Source organism: Colletes latitarsis, chromosome 12, assembly GCF_051014445.1.
Source record: "Colletes latitarsis isolate SP2378_abdomen chromosome 12, iyColLati1, whole genome shotgun sequence".
NCBI classification, from domain to species: domain Eukaryota; kingdom Metazoa; phylum Arthropoda; class Insecta; order Hymenoptera; family Colletidae; genus Colletes; species Colletes latitarsis.
In genome coordinates this window covers 11,591,518-11,600,041 of record NC_135145.1, presented here as the reverse complement: position 1 = coordinate 11,600,041, position 8,524 = coordinate 11,591,518, and the positions used below count along the sequence as shown (strand labels likewise).

The following is an 8,524-nucleotide window of genomic DNA, read 5'->3' as shown; positions in this document are numbered from 1 at the left end:
AATGGAGTGTCAATTTTGGACAAAAAGGACGTTTTCTGTGAATCGTGTCAAATGGGGAAACTGCACAGGCTGCCCTTTAACAAGAAACTGGGACGCGATAAGAGAATAAAACCAGGCGAGAAAATGCACTCGGATGTCTGTGGACCGATGTCAGTGAACTCGGTCGGAGGATCAAGATATTTTTTAATCTTCAAGGACGAAGCTACCGGTTACAGACACGTATACTTCATGAAGAAGAAATACGAAGTATACGAAAAATTTAAGATCTTCGAGAAGATGATCGAGAACAAGTTCGGTCGAAAAATGAAAACGCTACGCTCGGATAATGGTCGAGAATTCTGCAATAAAGAAATGAACAATTATCTCGAGAAAAATGGGATACAACGAGAAATGACGGCGCCGCACAATCCGGAGCAAAATGGCAAAGCCGAACGCGACAATCGGACGATTGTTGAAAGTGCGCGCACGATGATAATTGCGAAAAATCTGCCGTTGAGTCTATGGGCAGAGGCAGTGAATTGTGCGGTATATGTCCTAAATCGAACCGTATGGGCGAGTGGTGCAGTAACGCCGTACGAAACCTGGACTGGGAAGACTCCGGATCTGAAGCATCTACGAATTTTTGGTTCGGATGCGTACGTGCATATCCCCAAACAATTCACGCGAAAATTTGATGCGCGAGCGAGCAAGAAGATTTTTGTCGGATATACAGAGGAATCAACGAATTACCGGGTGTACGATCCAGAATCGAAAAAGATAAGCATAGCTCGTAACGTCGTGTTCAATGAGATAGTCGGAGCGGCGCCGGCGAGAGCAGAAAAGAAAGAAGATGAAATCGAAGTAATTCTTCCACAATCGAAAGCCGAAAACGAGTTCGAGCACGAGGACGAGAATATGATTGGTGCTGGAGAAGAAGACAACAACGAAGTTGAGGAACAAGTGGACGAGTCAGCACGAGGAAGTTCAACAGTCCTGCGAGATCGCTCGAGAATTCAGATCCCTAGCAGGTATCGGTACAGCGTAAACGTCGCCGAGTATGTTGAACCGATGACGTACGAAGAGGCTACGAATAGCACTGAAGCCGCGCAGTGGGCGGGTGCTATTCAAAACGAATTTAGAGCGCACGAAGAAAACAAGACGTGGAAACTCGTGAAAAGAACATCGGAAATGAGACTGATTGACTCGAAGTGGGTGTTTCGGGTGAAAACAGATGCAGACGGGAAGTCGCATCGATTCAAAGCACGACTGTGTGCAAGGGGTTTTCTACAACGAGTGGGAATTGATTTTAAGGAAACATTTTCTCCAGTGGTGAGATATGATTCACTGAGAGTATTGCTAGCGGTAATCGCTGCGGAAAACCTTGAAGTAGTGCAGTTTGATGTTCAAACTGCATTTCTATATGGAGAGCTGGAAGAGACGATATTTATGGAAATTCCAGAAGGACTGAAGGTGAAAGAAGATCCCAGGAACGTCGCATGCAAGCTCCAGAAGTCTCTCTATGGACTCAAACAGGCCCCAAGATGTTGGAATCTCAAATTCACGTAATTTCTGAACGAGTACAACTTCAAAGAGTGTGATGCAGATAAGTGTGTGTTTGTCGGGAAGCTCAAGGACGACATAGTGTATTTGGAGGTGTTTGTCGACGATGGCCTAATCGCGTCAAACAATGCAAAGACTCTCAAAATAGTAATTCAGCGACTAAGTGAAACGTTCAAAATAACAGTCGAGAACTCAAATTGCTTTGTAGGTTTACAGATTGAACGTGATAAAGAGCGAAAGACATTAACGATTCACCAGAGCGCGTACACACGGAAAATCATTAAAAAATTCAGAATGACGGACGCGATAACGGTGAGTGTGCCGGCCGATCCCCACACAGGACTATCCCCAGCCGAGGAGGATGATGAAAAACTAAGTAATGTACCTTATCGCGAGGCAATCGGGTCATTAGTTTTCTTAGCAACCGTGTCGAGACCGGATATTGCATTCGCAGTAGCTTCTGTAAGCATTTGGCGAAACACAATGCAACGCCCTGGCGAGCAGTAAAGCGAATATTCGCTTATCTGCAAGGCACAATTAATTACGGTATTAAGTATGTAAGCGGCGGTAGCGAAGCACAATTAATAGGTTTCTCGGACGCCGACTATGCCGGAAATGTTGAAACGCGGAGATCCACAACGGGATACGTTTTCTGTTACGCGAACGGTATCATTACGTGGATGTCGCAGCGGCAACGACTGGTGACTCTAAGTACAACGGAAGCCGAGTATGTGGCTGCATCGGCAGCAGCGCGAGAAGTAGTTTGGATAAGGAAGCTACTATCGGACATTGGATGCCCCTGTAATAAAGCGACAACTCTATATGTTGATAATCAAAGCGCTATTCAGCTAGTCAGAAATTCAGTATTTCACAAGCGAACAAAATATATAGATGTCCATTTTCATTTTATACGCGAAAAAGTAAACGAAAAAGAAATTAACGTCGAGTACGTTCCGTCCGAGAATCAACGCGCGGATATATTCACAAAAGCCCTGCCGCGAGACCGTTTCAGAGATCTATGTTTCAAATTGAATCTGATAACTATTGACGAGAAACGCGTGAACGGCGGTAGTATTGAGAATGGTTAAGTTCACCTCATTTCTCCATAGCGCACACAAACCCATATCTACATATGTGTCTGTGTAGCAGCGAGCCGAGCGCGAGTCGGACAACCTCGGCACCTCTCGTACTACGAACAAAAGCCAAGCGCGAATCATGTAACAAACGTGCAGTTCCGGGCATCAGTTTGTATAAGACGGACGTGTTACGAATAGTCTCGCTAAGTCTATTATTATTTAATAAAGGGAATATTAACAACAGCGTACGAATTATTCACAATCCTGCTTTAACACGCATGAATTCTGACCGAACAGCGAATCGTTCGTTGTCCGACGCGAGCGAAGACGGTTACCGGCGAAAAAAACTGTCAACACGCAGCGAGCGAACAGCCGAACAGCTGATGGGTGAATAATCCAAAAAGTGAGAAACGATAGCGTGGAAGAGAGAAAGATTGAAAAGTTCGGCAACCGCCGAACGTAGGTGAGAATGTAGGAGTGAGTGAGAGAGAGTGTAAGAGATAGAGAGAATGAGCGAGTGATGTGCGCGATCGAGTGTCGGCACTTTTGGAAGGCAATCCGATTTCGGCAGTTTTGAAGGGCAGTCCGTGTACATTCGTTCCCTCTGCATTTTTCAATATGTATAGGAATAAAGTACAATTTGTTGGAAGGAAAACCTTGCGTGTTAAGTGTATTCGTTGTCATTCGTTAATTCGTAAATTGGCAGGTCAGATTAGGAAAATCAAGAAAGAAGCTGAAACAGTAATGTCTTCAACCATTTTTAAGAGAGCAGTGAATATAGGTGATGTATTGTGTAATAAGTGTCGCGTCTATATGTGTAAAATAGTAAAAACTACGAATTTTAGTAATTCTCAAGAATTTCTTCAGTTTGGTGAAACTTCAACAGAAGTTTCTTCTGCAATCGAAACTTTTTCTTCGGTCAGACCTCATTCCGTACTCCAATCGTTTTTTTCATTTGAATCTCATTGTGTAGTTTCAAGCAAGTGGAATATTTTCTTCCACTGAAATTATTTCTTCAGAAGTACCTTCTTCCTCTAGCACCCTTCCTTCAGTCGGACCTTCAGCTGAAATTATTTCTTCAGTAGAATCTTCTTCATTTCATGCTGTTTCAGTTGATGTATCAAAGTATCCAATATCTTTACCGGGATCATTTTCAATCAGGATAACTTCACCTGAAGAATCCATTAAGCAATGTTCTCTAGAAGAATCCTTCTCTACATCTACTCCATTAATCTCTTCCGTGCAGGATCCATCGTTTATGATGGACATCACTAGCGTTAAACCAGTCGAACCACAGTATGTGGAAATGCCATTTTCTAAAGTCATTTCAAGATACAAATATTGCTTCGTTTGTGGATCTTCAATACGCATCATTAATATATCAGCCGAAACTAGGTATTTCAAGTATTTCTCATCTGAAGATTATATGTTCTAAAAGGAAATCGGTGCTGTTCTAACAATTTATTAAAAAAACGTTTATTCCACTAAGATATTTCTAACTTAAGAATACATTCTAAGACTAGTATAATCGATACCAAAGAATCATGCATTTATTTTGAATATCTTTCAGTCAACAATACTTCACATATTAAAGATAAAGTAGATGATTTTACGCGTTCCGAAGAACAATTAGAAGTATTTACGGGTTTAACGTGAGACAATTTATTGCAACTTCGCGAAATGATGACCTCTTTAAGAAAATCTGAGCAGCAAACTATTACACAATCCATTGTTCTTTTTTACTAAAATTACGTACCGGAAATTCAAATAAAATGATAGCTGCAATTTTTGGAATAGAACGCGAAAAATAAATATCGGAATTTTGTACATCTGTTTTAAATACATTCGAAAAAGTTACACTACCATTCCATTTCGGATTTGCGGCCATTTCTCGAAATAATTTGATTCAAAATGAAACACCATTCATTGCTAAACAATTATATAATTTAACAGACCAATTGGCACTGATTTTTGATGGAACATATATTCGATATGAAAAAAGTTCGAATAATGAGTAACAGCGAAAATCATATTCCGGCCAAAAAAAGGTACCATTGTGCAAACCTTTTACAATTTGCACAACAAATGGTTATATAATCGATATACTTGGTCCCTTTTACGTTAATCAAAATAATGCGGAGATTCTAAAGATTGTTTTGAAGAATCCAACTGGTTTATCAAGTCTTTTAAGATCAGGGCATATTTGTATTGTTGATAGAGGTTTTCGTGATGTAAAATTAGATTTAGAAAAATGCGGTTATACAGTTTTGATGCCGGCTTTGAAGGGAAAGCGTAACCAGCTCACTACAACAGAATCAAATCAAGCGCTTCGTGTTACAAAAGTTCGTTGGGTAGTCCAAGCGATACACGGAATTCTAGGACAAAAATATAAATTGTTACATCACCAGTTGAACAATAAGTTACTCCCCAAAGTCGGTATATTTTACAAAATAGCAGATTATCTCCACAATACGTTTGGAAAACGTTTGAACTCAGATGTAGGGCTTTCTAATGAAATAGCATCGAAAATAATATCAGAAGATGGTATCGCAAATACGTTAGCAGTGCAAGTAGAGAATAATCATTGGAATAGGCGAAAATCTCTTTTAAAACTACTTTCAGCTTTCGACATTCTTGATTTTCCGGAATTAACAGAACAAAACTTAAAAATTCTATTTACGGGATCATACCAATTATCACAAGCCATATCTTACTTAGCAGAAGTTATGGATGAAGATAATAATATAACTGTTCGTTGCCTTAAGCAGACAAAAAATATTATTAAATGTAAAGTGAAATCGCGTCACATCAATAGTAAAACATATAGATGTTACATTAACTACGTATCAAATTCAATCGGTTACTCCGGGATTAAACGCTATTGTTGGGAATGGTAACCGTACTGTTGGTTGCTGTTCACACGTTGCAGCAATAATTTATTATTTATCACATGCTCGGTACCTTTCACGATTTGTACGTCCTGCAGAAATTCTGAGTAAGTTATTTAATATCGAACAGGTAAATCCCGTAATTAGCGTCGCCAGCGACGAAGATTGAGTCATACTTTTTCTTGTTTCCAACACTTATATCCACCATTTACTCTCATCCGATCCATGTAATCACTTCTAACCTATCCTTCGCCTCTCCTGATGAAAGAAGCCCACCACCTTCCCGTGGTTTCCATCGAGCAATGAAACTTCATTCAAAAATAAGCATGAAACGATCAAACTGGTACTTAAAAATACGTTTATTAGAAAAAAGTATCATTGGCAGGGAGTGGGTTAATAGATTTGGCGTGGAATAACCCTTACATGTCTACGTTAGATACCGAAGCCGTAGCAAGCATTTATACTTATGAAGGAAAGAGAAAAAGAAGGAAAGATCTGCGACCCATTCACAGTAGTCAAAGGTATGAAATTTGAAAGCTAACATTTCACATTAATTTCAGTGTAAGAGATGTTAAACAGCAATCGTGGTTGACAAAAAAAATAAAGACGCAAAACACGCTCCAAAATTATATTTATACATATTTCAGGTTAAAATATTTGTAAAATGTTTTTAGAACATTTATAAATAAATATAAAGCATTATTATATAGTTAGAATTTGAAGAAAAAAAAATACTAAGTCCAGAAGAGAGACTCGAACCTACGGTAAGAAAACTTCCAGCGGTTCCGCAGTCGGACACTCTAACGCCTTTTTTTTTGTATTATACGTTTATTAAAGCCTCTGAAGATATATACAACAAATTCAACAACACAACAACAATCCTTAAACGTACAAAATAGGAACATGTGGCTTATTCTTACAAAATAAAGACTCTATTTGAGTACGCGTAGTTTACACTTTGGTATACCCAGTTAATTGCACTTATTGCGGAATAAAAGGAATATGATAAGTAAAACGAACTTAATGTATTACATAAAGTTTGTACAGAAAAGGGCAGAAAAACTGTACAATAGTGTCTAAAAGGGGAGGGAAGATAGAAGAAATAAATTTATATAGTCAAAACAAAAATGTAGTGAAATAATATTATTAAACATTAATAAAATGGCAAAAATGAAATCCTCTCCGGCGGGGAATCGACCTCGGTCTCCCGCGTGACAGGCGGGGATACTGACCACTTTTTTTTTTTTTTTGAAAACATACGTTTATTGTGCCAGAACAATTATAAATATATATACAATGGTACAATAAACCTAAACGTACAAATGGTTACATTAAAACAATATATACTTAGACTAATGGCTCAGCGCAGAGCACGCGTAGTCTTAACACTAGACTATAATTACTGCACTTAATGCTACAGTGAGTGTAATATAAAGAGGAATTTCTTATAGTTAGCTGGATTGGGATTATGTATAGAAAACGGCACGAGGGAAAAACTATACTTATGTGGTGGTTGAAAGGAGGATGGGGTAGGGAATGGGGAGGATATTAGTTATATGTTAATATAATAAAATAGAACTTTAAACTATGTATAAACAATAAAATTCAAAAATAGTACTCTCCCCGGCGGGGAATCGAACCCCGGTCTCCCGCGTGACAGGCGGGGATACTGACCACTATACTACCGAGGAGGCCGCGCTTGTCACAAATAAATAAATGGAACAGTAGATGCTGCCTGTGTTAGTATATTTATATAGTTTGGTTGTAACTATGAAGTAATTATGGTCGATTTAGAGCTACTTAAATTTAAAACAGTTGTGTTTGTATGTGTAATACAGTGTATCTTAGGTGTACTCGGTTATGATCTATGGTATGTTTAACTGGACTGCAACCACCAGTATTTGTCAATGTTGTATCTATGTTTGTCGTTCAAGTCTATCGTCGAAAGTCTGTAGTTAAAACGTATGTCGGGGTCGTCAAAGTGTGTGTTTACGTCGTATAAGAGTTTCTTGTCGTAAGTTTTTCTATTGATATGGTAGATGATTGGTATGTTAATATTGTTCTGAATATAACCTGCGCTGTCTAGATATAAAAATGATTCCGGTGAGGTATATCCTGTCAGTCGTGTCTTGTCGTGACATAATGGATTCGGATAGGTTGGACCGTAAATTAGGCTATTAAATTTGATTCTATGCGCGCTAGACCAGTGGTTTCGGATCAATTTAAGCATAAACAAATCTATTCTAATAATTTTCACGTTTTCGTATAAATTGTAGTTGCTGATCATTTTAGTGAAGTTAGACTCAGGTGTTCTGTATGCTCCTAGACAAGCTCTGAGGCACTTTCTCTCGAAAAGTCTTAGCTTTTCCATAGTACTCGCGCTGACGTTAAACCAAATAGGGCAACCATAGGTTAATATGGGCCGGATTAAAGATTTATAGCAAAGGACCTTGACGGATGTGTCAAGGTCCTTTGAGTAAAAGAGGCGTTTATGAGAGAAGAATGCCTTTTGAGCTTTGTCTATCTGTATTTGTACGTGGTGATTGTAGTTCAGTTTAAAGTCCAAATGTATGCCTAAATAGCGCACGATGTCTTTATGGGGTAACTTGCGGTTGCGATCCTTGCTGTAGTATAAGTGAAATTTTGTGCCATGCTTGCGTACGTCTGCGTTCGCATCGGAAATACTTGAAATATATGGTCTAAAGAGAATAGTTTCGCATTTACTAATGTTAATTTTCAATTCCATGTGTGGAAGTAATTCTGAATTTTACCGAAGGTGTTCTGAAGTTCGTTTTGTATTACGGAAGGTTTATTGTGTCGAGAGTAAATCAAAAGGTCGTCCGCGAAAGCTATTGCTGATTTGACGTTGTCGCTGTTTAGGTCATACATTTGCAGCAAGTCGCTTATAAATATATTGAAGAGCAGTGGAGAGTTGACGGTGCCCTGTTGAAGTCCGTTGGTGATGTTGAAACGTTTGCTGGAAATAAATTCGCCGTCTGTAACAAAAAAGTTTTTACCGCG

The 8,524-nt window shown here is 38.9% G+C and overlaps 1 non-coding gene across 1 annotated transcript; it reads right to left on the bottom strand.

The window, feature by feature from the left end:
- Positions 1–7,122: 7,122 nt before the first annotated feature.
- On the bottom strand, positions 7,123–7,194 carry Trnad-guc (transfer RNA aspartic acid (anticodon GUC)). Its single transcript has one exon. It is a non-coding gene; the product is annotated as a tRNA-Asp (tRNA).
- Between the last annotated feature and the right edge of the window lie 1,330 nt (positions 7,195–8,524).